Source organism: Carcharodon carcharias, chromosome 5 (genome assembly GCF_017639515.1).
Source record: "Carcharodon carcharias isolate sCarCar2 chromosome 5, sCarCar2.pri, whole genome shotgun sequence".
Taxonomy (NCBI): Eukaryota; Metazoa; Chordata; class Chondrichthyes; order Lamniformes; family Lamnidae; genus Carcharodon; species Carcharodon carcharias.
Genome location: NC_054471.1, coordinates 102,019,793 through 102,038,834, shown reverse-complemented (window position 1 = coordinate 102,038,834; position 19,042 = coordinate 102,019,793).

Sequence of the window (19,042 nt, the reverse complement as noted above, 5' to 3'; positions counted from 1 at the left end):
ACCACCTCAGCCCCCTGCTATCCCCTGGCCACTCTCGCCACATCCAACTACCCTCCTGACCTCCCTAATTACCCCCCCCATGCCCTGAAACACCCCCACCCCCCTGACTCCCCCCCCCCCCCCCCGACCACTCGACTACTCTCCTACTTCTCTCCTGAACCGCAAACCACCCTCCCATCCATGATTACGCTACCCCCCCCCCCCACCACCCGGCGACCCACTTGACCCAGACTACCCCCGGGATTCGACTACACCCCAACCCATGACTAACCCCACCCTCCCCAACCAACCTCCGACTCCCTAGACTACTCCCTACTACCCCACCTGAATACCACCACCACCACCCTACACCCCCAACTGACCCCCCAGTCCCGACTGCCCCCCAACTCCCAATTATCCTCCCATCCCCAGACTATTCCCCACCCCCAACTAGCGTCCCCAATCCCAACAACAACCCCCCCCTCACCTCCTGACTACTCCCATTTCTCAAATTAGTCCCCCAGCTCCCACCTCCCAACTAATCCCCCATCCCCACCATTGCCCAGCTACTCACAACCCCCCGACAACCCAAAAAATGTCCCAACCCATGACTATGCGCCCACTCCCTGACTACCCTCCTGACTACCCCGACTACCCCCTGACACCCAGCTACCCCCAACACCCCCTCCCCCACCGACGCCAACAACTCCCCCACCCTCAAACTCTGACTACCCCCCGACTCCCCAGCTACTTCCCCACTCCTGACTACACTCCCAACACCCCCAGCTACCCCCTAAACCCTTAACTATCCCCCAAACACTCCCCATCCCAACTACTCACCCTACCCCCTCATCCATTTACCTTACACAATTGCCTTCTCTCCGTAGCTTGCCAAAGTGGCTTTTTGACATTTAAACTTACAGGAATATAGCAGCTAGTGCCATAAAAAGTGCAGGTAGCTTGGTTTCCCACAACGCTACTACACTATGAAGGTCTCCAGGAGCAGATATACTCCACATTTCTCAGGAGGCCTTGTATGGAAGTCTGGGCAAGAAAGTGAATAGATGGGTGGCAATCCGATGGTGATTGCCACTCCTTGGAAGGTTCAGTCCATTACTTGACAGTTCTATAGCAATTCAATATGTTGGTAGAGACAAAATCTTTGATAGATACGTTTCATTGTGTCTAATTAAATGCCTCTGCCGACTAATGATTAGTACCAAGGGCCAACGTTTTACGCCCCCACCACCCCAACCCCCCCCCTCGGCCAGTGGGATATTACAGTCCTGGTGAACTGAATGGAGATTTAAACGGCTTGCTACATCCACCGGGGGGGAGAGACCCCGCATCAGGGCCGTGAAATCCTGGCCAAGGCTTTTTTTTAGGTCCAGTTTCAGGCTTTCATGGCATGTTGGGAGACAAAGTCTGGTCAATTTCTGAAGCTTTTCCATTACAAAAAACCCTTTTTTAGCACCTTCTTTGGGCTTTTAAATGGTGGCGTCTTTTAAGTTGATTGTATTCATGCTGAAAGACCGGCTACGGAGCTCAACCCCCAAGTGACTGATGTTCTGACTCCTCAGAGCATGTCATTTTTAAGCCAACTTATCCTGTTCTTGCTGAGCCAAGACTTCACGCATTAACTTATGCCATCAGATTTTAAATGTTGGCTTCTTTTAAGTTGAATGCATTCTTGTTGAAGGACTGCCTGCAGGACCTGTGCTAGCTCTTTGAAAAAAACTATCCAATTAGTTCTACTCCACAGCCCCTTCCAAATATCTCTGTGATTTATTTTCCCCTCAATTCAATGTCCAATTCCCTCCTCAAGTTATACTATCATTTTTGTGTCAGCAGGGTTTGGAAACTGCTCCACATTGGCTCCAAAACAGCTGTAATGACACACTTAGACAGTAGATAAAAGCAGGTATAATCTCTTTAAATCACTGAGAGACACTACAATTAAAGAAAGAAAGATTCATACAAAGGAATGACTGTTAGTGAGAACTGAATGGCATGCCAATCAATGAACATAAATTAGTATGTGCAACAAATTTACTCCTGCTAAGCTTGCTCTGAAAAGGATTAAGCTCACTCCATAATACTTCAGTTGCAGTGAATGAGTTTGATGGGTTCCTCAGCAAATTTTGTTTCACCCTTGAGCTCCAATCTTGAATTTGATTTCTTAAAGCAGGTATATAGCTGTGCATCTTTGACCACTTTTAGTTGTAACTAGAAACAGCCAATACCTATTGCAAATGCCACTAAGTCAGTTTTATTGCCAGATAAATCGTGCAGCTATTAGCTGAATTTAACCCTAATAAAATGAAACTAAAAAGCGCACTATTGCTTCAATCTTCAGGATCAAATATTTCCACAAAATAACTAAGACCAAAAGATGTAGGAGCAGAAGTAGGCCATTCGGCCTTTTGAATCTGCTCCACCATTCAATGAGATCATGGCTGATCTGATAATCCTCAACTCCATTTTCCTGCCTTTTCCCCATAACCCTTGGTTCCCTTACTGATTAAAAATTTGTCTATCTCAGCCTTGAGTATACTTAACAACCCAGCCACTACAGCCCTCTATGGTAAATAATTGCATAGATTCACCACCCTCTGAGAGAAGAAATTTCCCCTTATCTCTGTCTTAAACGGGCGCCACTTAAACTGAGATTACGCCCTCTGGTCCTAGACTCACCCACAAGGGGAAATAAGCTCTCAGCATCTACTCTGTCAAGCTCCCGAGGAATTTTATACGTTTCAATAAGGTCGCTTCTCATTCTTCTAACCTTCAATGAGTACAGGCCCAACTTACTCAACCTCTCCTCATAAGAAAGTCCCCCCACACCTTCGGATCAACCTAGTGAACTTTCTCTGGACTGCTCCAAAGCCAGTATATCTTTCCTTAGATAAGGGGACCAAAACTGTTCACAGTATTCTAGGTGTGATCTAACTAGTGCCTTGTATAGTTTTAGCAAGACTTCCCATTTTTGTACTCCATTCCCTTTGAAATAAAGGCCAACATTCCATTTGCTTTCCCTATTACCTGCTGAACTTGTATGTTAGCTTTTTGTGATTCATGCACGAGGACTCCCAAATCCCTCTGTACTGCAGCTTTATGCACTCTTTCTCCATTTAAATAATATTCAGCTCCTCTGTTTTTCCTGCCGAAATGCATAACTTCACATTTTCCCACATTATATTCCATCTGCCATGTTTTTGCCCACTCACTTAACCTGCCCATATCCCTTTGTAGACTCTGTGTATTTCTCACCACTTGCCTTCCCATCACAAACTTGGCGATATTGCATTCACACTCCTCACCTAAATAATTGTGGCCCCAGCAATGATCCATGTGGCACTCCACTAGTTACAGGTGGCCAACCTGAAAATGCCCCCCTTATTTTCTCCCTTTTCATTACACTTTTAGTCATCTTTAGTTGGTTTTTAAAACATTCCCAATCCTCTGGTTTACCACTAATCTTTGCCACATTATATGTTTTTTTTTCAATTTGATACTGTCCTTAACTTTCTTGGTTAACCATGGTTTGCTTACTCCCTTCCTACAATCCTTCTTTCTCACTGGAATATATATTTGTTGTGAGTCATGATCTATTTTCTTAAACGTCTGTCATTGTTCATCAACCGTCTTTTCTGCTAAACTCCTTTCCCAGTCCACTCCAGCCAACTCTGTCTTCATTCCTTTGTAATTACCCTTATTTAAGCTTAGTACAGTTGATACTGACCCAAGCTTCTCACTCTCAAACTGATTGCTAAATTCTACCATGTTATGGTCACTGTTTCCTATGGGATCTTTTATTCTGAGATCATTTATTAAACCTGCCTCATTACACATTGCCAGATCCCAACACATTACCTGATCCTTGATTGCATCCACAACATACTGTTCTAGGAAACTGTCCTGAATACACTCTATGAATTCTTGCTCATACCTACCTCTGCCAATTTGATTTTCCCAAACTACATGAAGATTAAAGTCACCCATGATTAATGTACTGCCTTTTTCACATGCCCTCATTATCTCCTGATTTATTCTTAGTCCTACAGTATAGCTACTGTTCAGGGGCCTATAGATTACTCCCACCAGTGCCTTCTTCCCCTTGTTATTTTTTACCTCTTTCGATGTGGATTCTCCATCTTCCAATCCAAGATCATTTCTTGCTATCATGTTTATTCCTTCTTGTACTAACAAAGCTACCCCACCATCCTTTCCTTCCTGTCTGTCCATTCAAAAAGTCAGGAGCCCCTGAATATTTAGTTCCCAGCTTTGATCTCCTTGTGATCACGCCTCTATAATTGATATAGGATCATACCCATTAATCTCTATTTGTGCTGTTAATTCATTTATTTTGTTCTGCATACTACATGTATTTATGTAAGAAGCCATTAATTTTTGCATTTTTACCATTTTTTTTCTCCCTCTGACCATATTTGCTGCTGTTTTTTTATGTTTGTACATTCTGTCCCTTCCTGTCACACTCTGGGTATCAATACCTGAATAGCTGCCCTGCAATGCTGCCATATCCTTTTGCTTTGTTAGTTCATGTATCCCCTCTCCAGAACCCCTCCACCCGCCTGCACCACAACGCCCCCCCCAACCCCGCCCCGCTATTTAGTTTAAAGCCCTCTCTCTGTGATATTTCTAAGCTAATATTTAAAATTTATAGTTTTCAGTAGCAGTATATATTGTTATTCTGGAACACTATATTTGATTGATCAATTGCATTCATTAGTAGATTTTTAATGACATTGCTCATTATATTGGCCTCCTCCTAAACTGAGTGCAATGTTGGTTCAGGTCTTAGAGGGTGAATTCAAATTGCCTGTGGGACTGCAGTGGGTCTGTCCATTGTGTAGCTGTGAATTAGAGCTGGCAGACCATGTTCTGTGATCAGGACCACAGGGATAGTGAGGTGCAAATTACCAGGCACTATTTCTTGCAACATTACTGTAAAAGGTTCAATCAATTGATTTGCATTTCTACCTGAATAGTTTTTTTATCAGAATCTGTGTCTGTTGGTCTAAGTAGTCTGCTATGCTACATTAGATTAGATCAGAGACTTAGGTCAGAGTTCATCAGGCAGAGACAGAGGTTGAGAAAATGGTTAATAAAGCCTACAGGGTCCTGGGTTTTATAAATAGGGGACCTTGCTGTGCACAAAATCACTACCATATTGACCAAGATTATTATAGTGACTACACTTTAAAGATACTTAATTGACCAGGAAGCACTTTGCAGAATCCTGAGGAGGCAAAAGCAAAAGCCCTTTCTTTAATAATAGATGCATTGGAAATTCCTGATAGAAATTGAAAGTTGATATTCCTCACGTAAAATGTATGAATATATAAACTGTACCTTCACTGTAAAACTACTGACATAATCAGTGTGACACTTCTAGAGCCAAACAGGGGAGAGATCTCATCTTGTGTGAGACTCAACCAGAGTGAGTATGGGTATTGGCTATTTGGTGCACAGTGGGAATTGAACTAGTAAGTCTTTCTCTTTAATTTCTCCTTAATTTTTGTAAGTTCAGTAATCTAATTAAAAGGTTGGTAAGGTAGCTGACTCAGCCGACTGTGTGACAGTTAACTGTCAATCACCTGAAGCATGATTAGGGCCTGAATAGATGTTGATTACTATTTGAAGCTTAACTAGTGTGAGTCATCTCAGCTCACCTCAGCTCTATTTAAGAAAGGGACGATTTAGAAGCACACTACAGTGTGCTTGCACACGAATAGGGGAAAGGCCTCATCGTGAGTGAGACACAGCCAGAGTGAATGTGGGTATTGGCAATTTGGTGCACAGTGGGAATTCAGTGCATAGGGGAAGAGATGCTCTTTGCATTTTTTCTTTGCTATCCAACTTCTTAAATATTCAGAGAGTGGTCTTGCCCTGCTGCAGCAGTAAAGGCTGCAAGGGAAAGGAATGTCTGGTAAGTAGTGGATAAGGTCGGGTGAGTATTTACTACATTTATTGCTCATAGTTTAAGGGCTTTTTTGTGCTTTATAGTTTGTATATTCCATAGTAATGAGGATCAGGAAAGAAGGGCCCAAGAGTAATTAATTTAAAAGGTTTAATTTAATGGGATAAATCATGGCAGGAGAGCTCAAAACCATGGTGTGCTCCTTGTTCTCCATGTGAGAAGTTGGGAACATTTCTGGTGCCCGATACCAGCATGTGTGCAGGAAGTGTGTCCAGCTGCAGCTCCTGGAACCTCAGGTTTCAGAGCTGGAATGGCGGCTGGTGACTCTGTGGAGCATCCACGAGTCTGAGAGCATCATGTTTAGAGAGGTGGTCACACCGCAGCTAAAGGGACTTGAGGAAGGAAGGGAATGTGTGACCACCCAGCAGTCCAAGAGAAACAGGCAGGTAGTTCAGGAGTCCCCTGGGGTCCTGCTCGCAAATCAATATTCCATTTTGGAGGCTGATGAGGGCGCTGGTTCCTCCAGGGAGTGCAGACAAATCCAAGCTTCTGGCGCCACAAGCAGCCTGTCTGGGCAGGAGGGGAGGAAGAGAGGAAGAGCAATAGTAATAGGGGTTTCTATAGTCAGGGGAACAGATAGGCGCTACTGTAGCCGTCAACATGACTCCAGGATGGTGTGTTGCCTCCCTGGTGCCAGCATCCAGGATGTCACTGAATGGCTGCAGGGCATCCTGAAGGGGGAGGGTGATAAGGCAGAGGTCATGGTACATGTTCGTACCAATGACATAGGTAGAAAGAGGGATGAGGTTTTGCATCAAGAATTCAGGGAGTTAGGCAGTAGACTAAGAAGCTAAACCTCTCAGGTTGTAATCTCTGGATTACTCGCAGTGCCACGTGCTAGCGAGCTCAGAAATAGGAGAATAGCGCAAATGAATATGTGGCTTAAGAGTTGGTGCAGGAGGGAGGGTTTTAGATTCCTGGATCACTGGGACCGTTTCTGGGGAAGGTGGGACCTGTACAAGCAGGATGGTCTACATCTGAACCAGAGTGGGCGGGTATGCTAGTGCTGTTGGGAGGAGTTTAAACTAATTCAGCAGGGGGAGGGTACACAGAATGTTAGCAGAATAGGGACACATCATAATACAGTAAAACAATCAAGTCAGAGGGAGCACAGCTGCATAAAGTTTCAAGGGAGTAAGGCAAGGCTGGATGGCCTCTAATGCCAGAAGTATTACAGGTAAAACTGATGAGTTAAGGGTGAGGATTGACACGTGTAATTGTGATATAGTAGCCATCACTGAGACATGGTTGAGGGAGGAGCAGGATTGGTAGCTCAAATACCAGGATACAGAATCTTCAGCCGAGATGGGGGGTGTGGGGGGGAGGTGCAGGGTTGGGGGGGGGGGGTGCGGTAAAAGAGTAGGGGGCATTGCATTATTAGTTAAGGAGTCAGTTACTGCAGTAAGGCGAGATGATATCTTGGAGGGGGCATCAAATGAAGCTTTGTGGGTAGAGCTCAGGAACAAAAAAGGGACAGCCACATTATTAGTTGTTTATTATAGACCCCCAGATTGTCAGCAGGAAATTGGGGCGCAGATATGTGCACAATTTGCGGAGGTGTGTAAAAACAATAACAAAAGGGTAATTATATTAGGTGATTTCAAATTTCCCAAAATTAATTGGGATAGACGTAGTGTTAAGGGCTTGGATGGAGTGGATTTCTTGAAATGTGTACAAGAGAACTTTTTAGGTCAATATGTAGAGGGCCCAAAAAGGGACGGCGCAGTACTGGACCTAATTCTGGGGAATGAAGCCGGACAGGTGGCTGAGGTGGTGGGGGGGTAGCATTTTAGTGATAGCGACCACAACATGGTACAATTTGCACTTGTTATGGACAAAGAAATAGATAAGATGCAAAAAAATGTTTTAGATTGGGAGAGAGCGGATTTTAGTAAAATAAGGCAGGATCTGGGCAAGGTAGACTGGGAACAGCTACTGGCAGGGAAATCTAGAGAGGAGCAGTGGGGGATGTTCAAAAAGGAAATGGGGATGGTACAGGCTGAACACGTTCCCTCTAGTGCGACAGGAAGGAGTAACAAGCCCGAAGAACCATGGATGACCAGAGATATTCAGGATATGATGAGAAGGAAAAGAGGGGCTTTTAGCAGGTACAAGGGAAACAGTTCAGCAGAGGCTCTATTGGAGTACAGAAAGTGCAGGGTGGAGCTTAAGATAGCAATTAGGAGATCAAAGAGGGGAAATGAGCAAGCTCTGGCTGGTAAAAGTTGGGGAAATCCCAAGATATTCTCTAAGTATATCAATGGTAAGAGGATAACCAGGGAAAGAGTAGGGCCCATAAGGGACCAAGGGGACAATCTATGGGTGGAGCCAGAGGACATCGGTAGAGTGTTGAACGAATGCTTCACATCCATCTTCACTCAAGAGAATGAGGATGAAAGTATGGAACTTGGGGAGAGAGACTGCGAGGTTCATGAGCAAATTGATATATGGAGTGACAAGGTCTTGGAGGTGTTGGCAGGTTCAAAAGTGGACAAATCTCCAGGTCCGGATGATTTGTGTCCCAGACTGCTGAGGGAGGCAAGGGAGGAGATCGCAGGGGCTCTGACCCAAATTTTTAATTCCTCTCTAGACACTGGAGAGGTGCCAGAGGACTGGAGAACAGCTAATGTGGTTCCGCTATTTATGAAGGGTTGTAGAGATAAACCAGGGAACTACAGACCAGTGAGGTTCATGTCAGTGGTTGAGAAACTATTGGAGAAAATTCTGAAGGAGAGAATCTATCTCCACTTGGAGAGGCAGGGTTTGATCAGGGATAGTCAGCATGGCTTTGTCAGAGGGAGGTCATGCCTAACAAATTTGACTGAATTTTTTGAGGAGGTGACCAGGTGTGTAGATGAGGGTAGTGCAGTTAATGTAGCTTATATGGATTTCAGGTAAACCTTTGACAAGGTCTCACAAGGGAGGCTTATAAAGAAGGCAAATGCACGTGGGGTACAAGGTAATTTGATAAGATGGATTCAAAATTGGCTTAGTTGTAGGAGACAGAGGGTGACGACAGAAAGCTGCTTTAGTGGCAGGAAGCCAGTGTCCAGTGGCATACCACGGGGATCTGTACAGGGTCCTCTATTATTTGTCATTTATATAAATGACATAGATGACTATGTGGGGAATAGGATTAGTAAGTTTGCAGTTGACACAAAGATTGGCTAGGTGGTTAACAGTGAGGTTGAGTGTCTTGGCTACAGGAAGATATAGATGGAATGGTCAAATGGGCAGATAAGTGGCAGGTGGACTTTAACACTGAAAATTGTGAGGTGATACACTTTGCAAGGAGTAATTTGACAAGGAAGTATTCAATGAACAGCATGACACGAAGAAGTTCTGAGGAACAAAGGACCTTGGTGTGTGTGTCCATAGATCTCCGAAGACGGAGGGGTATGTTAGTGGGGTGGTGAAAAAGGCATATGGGACACTTGCCTTTACCAATTGAGGCATAGATTACAAAAGTAGGGAGGTCATGTTGGAGTTGTATAGAACCTTGATGAGGCCACAGCTGGAGCACTGTGTGCAGTTCTGGTCACCACATTATAGGAAGGATGTGATTGCACTGGAGGGGGTGCAGAGGAGATTCACCAGGATGTTGCCTGGGATGAAGTTATGAAGAGAGGTTGGATAGACTTGGGTTGTTTTCATTGGAGCAGAGAAGACTGAGGGGCGACTTGATCGAGGTGTACAAGATTATGAGGGGCCGGGACAGGGTGGATAGGGAGCAGCTGTTCCCCTTAGTTGAAGGGTAAGTCACGAGGGGTCACAAATTCAAGGAGGTTTTGGGGGGATGTGAGGAAAAACCATTTTACCCAGGATGGTGATGGTCTGGAATGCGCTGCCTGGGAGGGTGGTGGAAGCTGGTTGCCTCACATCCTTTAAAAAGTACCTGGATGAGCACTTGGCATTCAAGGCTATGGGCCAAGTGCTGGTAAATGGGATTAGGTAGGTAGGTCAGGTGTTTCTCATGTGTTGGTGCAGACTCAATGAGCCGAAGGGCCTCTTCTGCATTGTGTGATTCTGTGATTCTGTGAAATGGAATCCAACTGCCCCCCAGAAGAACCAATGTTTCAGCAGCTTAAGTAATTTTACAGGCCTTTTTATTTTCTTAGCTTCCCAAACTGAAGGACAACACCATCCATTTCACCCATAAGAAATATTATGAAAACCTGCTGCACTTGAAGATTAGCATGTGAAATATCGCTAAAAAAATGATTAGTTTCACCTAAGAATGGGAACATAAGTATGCATTTCTCCAGATTTTTTTAATGCTTTATTTGGCCTTTAGAACATTCACCTATGGCGTTTCGTTAATGATTAACTTGTTCTTGTTTGTAGTAGAATATGTTTTTTCCTGGACTCTGCAGGTCACTGGTCTAAATGTTTACTGTTGCTGTTCTGCATCCTTGTTTGCCAATATTGGCTTTAGGCTGTTTCACTGTAATACTTAGCTCCAACATATCAAAACTTGAGTATTGCTGAAAAAAGATACAAGAATACCAATATAAGGGGAAAACAATAAATTATACTGTATGAAAAGAGAGTGCTGATTAGTTGGCAAGTGGCTCTGATTGATGAGTGCAAGACAAAAAGCTTCAATATGTCTCTTTTTTCAGCAATAATCAAGTTCTGTACTACCAAACAACTATATCAAAACTAGCACCTGGTCTTGTCTGAGTGTGCAACCAGTTCAACCAACCAATCAAGCTTCACAATTTATCTGTCTCTTCTTTAGGTATATCAAGATATAGCACCTAACCTCACTCTCTAAATGGGATTTTTGATTTAAAGTTAATCCAGATCCACCAAGCTTAATATCTAAACCAAAATATTTAAAAGCCCCAGAAGCCTGGCTTCTAATCTTAAATTCTATTTTAATCTTATTAATAACACATTTCTCAAATTCCTCATTAACACCAGAAAAGAAATCAACAACATGCATCATGAAGATGCCAGTTAGATGCTCTTTACGATACCAATAAAATGTTGCAGAATTTAGCTACATGCACTTTATTTTCAGCAAAACAGATCTCAATGAAAAATACCACACACTGTTAGCATCATTCTGACCATAGACACACTTGTTTGTTTTTCATAGTTTTCCTTCTGCATCTGCTGCCTCTTTGGGCAGTTTCAGAAACACTTCCCCCTGAAAAGTGGCACCCTGCAAAAATGCAGCTTTTATGTAGATTGATCTACACTCCTGTGAATAAGTGGCAGCAAGAACTAAAAGGATTTTCAAGATTACCCTTCAAGCTGTGTGAAAGTCCACTCTAACACTTGTATCATCCAGTTTCTCATCAAAATCCCTAGCAAGCCTCACTTTGGTCTTATAAAACCAGTATTAATTTTCAGAATAAAGCAACCTATGTTACAAAGCTGGTTGACCCTTACCTGGGTACCTTAGAACAATGTCTAAACTATATCCAACTATCCTTCTTAGATTTATCTCGTATTTTTCCTTATCATGCTTTCCTCTACTGTTCATGGTCTTCATGTGCACTTCTTACCTTGCCTTCAATTTTTCCCCATATGTCTTTATTCATCTATGATGTCACATTAATAAAAAACTTGGTCTTGTTTGTAGTAGAATATGCTTTTCCTCAACTCTGTTGATCACTGGTGTAAATGTTTACTGTTGCTGTTCTAACACCCTTGTTTACCAATAGTGTTGTCCATTTTATGTTCCCAAGTCATATTTTCCCTTCAATCAACTTATCTCTAACCCAGTAACCTCGCCTTCGTTATGCTGATGTCATTGTCAATTATTATCTTCAAATATGCTGTTTTGTGATCACTATTGCCTGGATGTTCCCTTACTTTTACTTACTTTTTCTGCTCTGGTTCATTCCCCATTACTAGATCCAGTCGCAAATCCTCCTTTGTTGGCCTTCTTACATAATGGAGTTCTGTACACATTGCAGAAACTCTTGCATCTCCTGGCTAATTAGTTTTGAGTTAGTTGAAATCACGCATGATAATTAAGCTGTTTTATTTACAAATGTTCCTAATTTAACTGCATATTCTTACTTCACCTCCCTTCCATTATTAAGTGGTCTGTAGTCATTCTACTAGTATAATTGATCCTTTATTATCTCATCCACATGAATTTTATTTCTGCCTTACTGCTCACTGCATCATTTTTTTCCACTTCCATTATATTATCCCTTTAAAAAAATGTGAGTCCTAAACCGCTCCTATGTTCTCATTTCCGTAATACATTATACCCTGCAATATTTAATCCCAGGTCTTGATTTTTTTATGTAGCTGTGTCTCAGTAATTATTATATATGATTCCTCATAATGTTTTATTACCTTCAGTTCCTCTTTTTTATTATGCACACTGTGTGCCGAGCTATAGCACTCTCTTTAAATGGGAAGCTATTATAACAAAGATCAGGATTACAGGCTAAGTAGCTAACTTGTTAGTTAACAATTAGATAAAGGCAGGCAAATACCAAATAGTTTACATGTGGTTATTTATCCTTCATAATATTTTTTCTTGAAGAAATGTGTATTTCCAACTTCTAAAACAAAATTCGTGCTGCTGACAATTTGAGTTCAATCTACTTCCTCTAGTCACTGACACTCCTGATATTGGAAACAGTTTCTCCTTATAATGTGCTATAACCCCTATTGTTACAAAGAGATTCTTCTGAACATAATATAAGAGATATTCTGAATATAAGAGATTAAAAAGAAAATTAGAGAATGTAAGCAACCTAGGATTTTAAACCTGTTGGGATCTCTGAATTATCAGCTCTGGGAAAGCACAATCGTTTTCTTTGGCAAGCAAAATGCACTAATGAAAATGTAGATGTTTATCGATGCTCCCTAAACACAGACAATACAACAAGCTTCATACAATGATGCGGATATACACATATATGAGACTGTTAGCTTGCCAGGTTCATTCTAATGAAATTAACAAGTAAATATTTTGTTGTTTGTGAGATGCCAATGTCATCCTATCAAAGCACTCATTTAATAGCTATATTTTTTTGTTTAAGTTTCAAAATTCCAATTTTTTTTTACACTATGGTTGATAAAATATTTCACAGTTGGGAAATGCTAGAAAGATGGCCTGGCAGTATCTATGGAGGCAGAAACAGAATTAATGAGCGGGATTTTCCACACCCACCCACCGCCAGGATCTTCCGGTCCTCCTGCAAGACAATGGGCTCTTGGCTGGGGGGCAGCCTCACCAGCGGCGGAGCTGGGAAATCCTGACCAATGTTTCAAGTTGATGACCTTTCATCAGAACAGGGGGATAATAGTAAATGTAACAGGTTTTAAGAAAAGGCTAAGGTAAGGACAAGGGGTAAGGGGAGGATAGAACAAAAGAGAAGGCCTGTGATAGTGTTCGATGACAAAAAGAATAACGGTGCAAGGCAAAAAGGGGTCGTAATGGGACAAGTAAACAAACAAATGGTGGACTGAGAGGAGGTGTAATAAACAACATCAGTATCAGCAACTACTGGGGAGCAGTACATATAATCTGAATTTGTGGAATTCAGTGTTGAGTTCAGAAGATTATAAAATGCCTAATCAAAAGATGGGGTGCTGTTCCTTGAACTTCCCCATTAAGCTTCTTTGGAACAGTGCAGGAGGCCGAGGACATAGAGGTCAGAGTGGAGAAAAGTGAAGAATTAAAATTCAGTTTACGTGAAGTTTAGGGTCACATTGACAGATTGAATGGAGGTGATCCACAAAGCGATCGCTTAATAGAGGTCTACAGCATAGAAAAAGGCCCATCGAGTCTGTGCCAGTCAAACATGTACCTAACTACTATAATCCCATTTTCCAGCACTAGGCCCATAGCCTTGTATGCCATGGCATCACAAGTGTACAATCAAATACTTCTTAAATATTATGATCGTTTCTCCCTCTACCACCCTTTCAGGCAGATTTCCAGATTTCCACCGCCCTCTGGGTGAAAAAATTCTTCCTCACATCCCCTCTAAGCCTCCTGCCCTTGCCTTAAATCTATGCTCCCCTGGTTATTGATCCCTCCACCAAAGGGAAAAGTTCCTTCCTGTCTACTCTATCTATGCCCCTCATAATGTTATACACCTCAATCATGTCACCCCTCAATCTCCTCTGCTCCAAGGAAAATAATCCCAATCTATCCAATCTCTCCTCATAACTAAAACTCTCCAGCCCAGGCAACATCCTGGTAAATCTCCTCTGCACTCTCTCTTGTGCAATCACATCCTTCCTATAATGCGGATTCCAGAACTGCGCGCAATAATCTAGCTGTAGCCTAAACAGCGTTTTATACCGTTCCAGCATAACCTCCATGCTCTTATATTCTATGCCTCAGCTAATAAAGGCCTGATCAACCCTCCTACATTCCAGTCTAAAATTGTTTATATATACCACAAACAGCAAGGGACCCAACGCTGATCCCCGTGGAACCCCATTGGACACAGGCACCTAGTCACAAAAATACTCCTCGACCATCACCTTCTGCTTTCTACTACTCAGCCAATTCTGGATCCATGTGCCAAATTGCCTTGGATCCCATGGGCTCTTACCTTCATTATCAGTCGCCCATGCAGGGCCTCATCAAAAGCCTTGCTGAAGTCCAAGTAGGCCAAGTCAAATGCATCGCCCTCATCTACACACCTGGTGACCTCTTCGTAAAATTCAATCAAATTCAATTAGAAATGACCTCCCCTTAACAAAACCATGCTAACTGTCCTTGATTAATCCCTGCCTCTCCAAATGTAGATTAATTCTGTCCCACAGAATTGCTTCCAATTGTTTCCCAATCACTGAGGTTAGACTGACTGGCTTATAGTTCCCTAGTTAATGCCTTCCTCCCTTCTTGAATAGCGGTACTACATTGGCTGTCCTCCAGTCCTCTGGCACTTCTCCTGTGGCCAGAGAGGTATTGAAAATTATTGCCAGTGCCCCTGCTATCTCCTCCATTGCCTCACTCAACAGCCTGGGATACATTTCATCCGGGCCTGGAGATTTATCTACTTTTAAGCCTGCCAGACCACTTAGAACCTCTTCCCTTTCTATGTTAATTTCTTTCATTATATCACAGTCCTTCTGCCTGATTTCCATACCCATGTCGTCCCTCTCACTTGTGAATCCTTTGTTGTGTTATGTTTCCATCCATGTGAATTCTATTTCTGACTGACTAGTGCTGTCACTTTTTACTCTACTGACATTGTCCCTATGAAGTACAGCTACTCCACCTCCCTTTTCTAAAAATGCTAGAATCTGCAATATTTAGTTTCCAGCCTTGACTACTCTGTAGCCATTTCTCAGTAGTTCCTATGATATCTGGTGTCTTGCATCATTTTATTGCCTACAATTCTTATTTTATTAGGACACTGTGTGCATTGCTATACAGACAGTGTAACTCAATTTTAGTAGCATTTCCTCCCCCTTTATTTTTAACTATATTTTTCAACCTTCTGTTCCATAACTCTTATTTAGTGTCTCTATCTATCTTAAATATCTCAATCAGATCAGTGTTCAACCTTTTCAGTTCAAGCATATACAAAACTGAATTCATAACTTAATTCTTCAGCCCTAGTATTATCCAAGTTAATCTGCGATGTACACCCGCCAAGGCCAAATTATTTCCTGATATTCAACAACTATATGTCTTTAATATATTAAGATGGCTCAAGGCACATTGTTAAATAAAAGTTGACATCTAAAACACAAGAGGATATTACTGCAGATTGAGTTTAGTCAAAGAGGTAGGTTTTAAGAAGCCTCTTAAAAGGAGAGATTTGGGAGAGGTTCAGGGAGGGAATTAGCAGCTAAATGTGCAGCCCCCAATGGTGGAGCGATTAAAATCAGGAATGCCCAAAGGCTAGTGTGGACAATGCAAATATGACGGGGATAAAGACTTGGGGGAAGATGTAGAGCAAAGAGTTAATACCAGAAGCATACATGTAATAATGAGGTCAGATCACATGACTGAGTAATGAGCAAGAGAGAGAGAGAAGCTCTTACCTTGTGTGGAGATCCAAATATGTAAATACTTGTTGTAAATAAATAGTTCTGTTTAAAAAGATAATGGACTCGAGCAGAATACTTTTGGGAGACTTGACAGTCCCCAAATCTCACCTAAAGCCCTACCACACAAAATACGGTGGCTGTGAGTGAAAAACTCAAAGACTGAAAGAAGCCACAGGGCTGGCAAGAAAAGAGAACTGTGACAGAAGGACAAAAGAAAAGACTCACCAAGACAACAGGGCATCACAGGAGCAGCACAGGCTTGAAACAGTAAGCCACAGCGGAGAATCAGGCTCAAACGCAGAGATAATTCCAAGGCTGAACAGAAGCATGGAATCCACCCTACCATTCTGAGAATCAGAGGCAGAAGGACCACATCCCCTTTATCCACATCACATGCGACTCCTTCAAAGGACTCCAATAAATTGGTTAAACATGATTTCCCTTTCACAAAGCCATGTTGACTCTGTCTGATTGCTTTGAATTTTTCTAAGTGCCCTTCTATGACATCGTAAATAATAGCTTCTAATATTTTCCCTATGACAGAGGTTAGGCTAACTGGCTTGTAGTTTCCTGCTTTCTGTCTGTCACCCTTTTTGAATAAAGCAGTTATATTTGCTATTTTCCAATCTAATGGAGCCATGTCCAAATCTAGGGAATTTTGGATAATTAAAACCAATGCATCAACTATCTCACTAGCCACTTCTGTCAAGACCTTAGGGTGAAGTCCAGCTGGACCTGTGGATTTGCCAGCCCGCACCCCCAATAATTTGCTCAGTACCACTTCCCTGGTGATTGTAACTTTCCTGAGTTCCTCCCTCACCTTCCATTTCCTGATTTACAGCTATTTCCAGGATGTTACTTGTGTCCTCTATAGTGAAGAACGAAGAAAAATACCTAAACAAAAACAGAATTACCTGGAAAAACTCAGCAGGTCTGGCAGCATCAGCGGAGAAGAAAAGAGTTGACGTTTCGAGTCCTCATGACCCTTCAACAGAACTGATCTTTCTTTACAAGGAGAGGGAAATCTAAGCTGGTTTAAGGGGGGGGGGGGGCGGAAGAAGTGGAGGGAAGGGGTGTTAAGATAGGAGCAGATCATCAAAAGATGTCACAGACAAAAGAACAAAAGAACACAGAGGTGTTGAAGTTGGTGATATTATCTAAACGAATGTGCTAATTAAGAATGGATGGTAGGGCACTCAAGGTATAGCTCTAGTGGGGGTGGGGAAGCATAAAAGATTTAAAAGTAATGGAAATAGGTGGGAAAAGAAAAATCTATATAAATTATTGGGAAAAAAAACAAAAGGAAGGGGGAAGAAACAGAAAGGGGGTGGGGATGGAGGAGGGAGCTCAAGACCTAAAGTTGTTGAATTCAATATTCAGTCTGGAAGGCTGTAAAGTGCCTAGTCGGAAGATGAGGTGCTGTTCCTCCAGTTTGCGTTGAGCTTCACTGGAACAATGCAGCAGGCCAAGGACAACATGTGGGCAAGAGAGCAGGGTGGAGTGTTAAAATGGCAAGCGACAGGGAGGTTTGGGTCATTCTTGCGGACAGACCACAGATGTTCTGCAAAGCGGTCGCCCAGTTTACGTTTGGTCTCTCCAATGTAGAGGAGACCGCATTGGGAGCAACGAATACAGAAGACTAAGTTGGGGGAAATGCAAGTGAAATGCTGCTTCACTTGAAAGGAGTGTTTGGGCCCTTGGACGGTGAGGAGAGAGGAAGTGAAGGGGTAGGTGTTACATCTTTTGCGTGGGCATGGGGAGGTGCCATAGGTGGGGGTTGAGGAGTACGGGGTGATGGAGGAGTGGACCAGGGTGTCCCGGAGGGAACTATCCCTACGGAATGCCGACAGGGGGGGTGAAGGGAAGATGTGTTTGGTGGTGGCATCATGCTGGAGTTGGCGGAAATGGCGGAGGATGATCCTTTGAATGCAGAGGCTGGTAGGGTGATAAGTGAGGACAAGGGGGACCCTTTCATGTTTCTGGGAGGGAGGAGAAGGCGTGAGGGCAGATGCGCAGGAGATGGGCCAGACACGGTTGAGGGCCCTGTCAACGACCGTGGGTGGAGAACCTCGGTTAGGAAGAAGGAGGGCATGTCAGAGGAACTGTTTTTGAAGGTAGCATCATCGGAACAAATGCAACGAAGCCGAAGGAACTGAGAGAATGGGATGGACTCCTTACAGGAAGCGGGGTGTGAGGAGTTGTAGTCGAGGTAGCTGTGGGAGTCGGTAGGCTTGTAATGGATATTGGTGGACAGTCTATCACCAGCGATAGAGACAGAGAGGTCAAGGAAGGGAAGGGAAGTGTCAGAGATGGACCATGTGAAAATGATGGAGGGGTGGAGATTGGAAGCAAAATTAATAAATTTTTCCAAGTCCCGACGAGAGCATGAAGCAGCACCAAAGTGATCATCGATGTGCCGGAGAAAGAGTTGTGGAAGGGGGCCGGAGTAGGACTGGAACAAGGAATGCTCCACATACCCCATAAAGAGACAGGCATAGCTGGGGCCCATGTGGTACCCATAACCACACCTTTTATTTGGAGTAATTGAGAAGAGTTGAAGGAGAAATTGTTCAGTGTGAGAACAAGTTCAGCCAGACGGAGGAGGGTAGTGGTGGATGGGGATTGTTTGGGCCTCTGTTCGAGGAAGAAGCTAAGGGTCCTGGTAGGGGATGGAGGTGTAGAGGGATTGGACATCCATGGTGAAGAAGAGGCAGTTGGGGCCAGGGAACTGGAAATTTTTGATGTGACGTAAGGTGTCAGAGGAATCACGGACATAGGTGGGAAGGGACTGGACAAAGGGAGAGAGAAGGGAGTCAAGATAATGAGAAATGAGTTCCGTGGGGCAGGAACAGGCTGACATGATTGGTCTGCCAGGACAGTTCTGTTTGTGGATTTTGGGTAGGAGGTAGAAGCGGGCCATCCGAGGTTGGTCGACTATCAGGTTGGAAGCTGTGGGAGGAAGATCTTCAGAGGAGATAAGGTCTATGACAGTTCTGGAAACAATGGCTTGATGTTCAGTGGTGGGGTCATGGTCCAGGGAGAGGTAGGAGGAAGTGTGTGCGAGTTGAC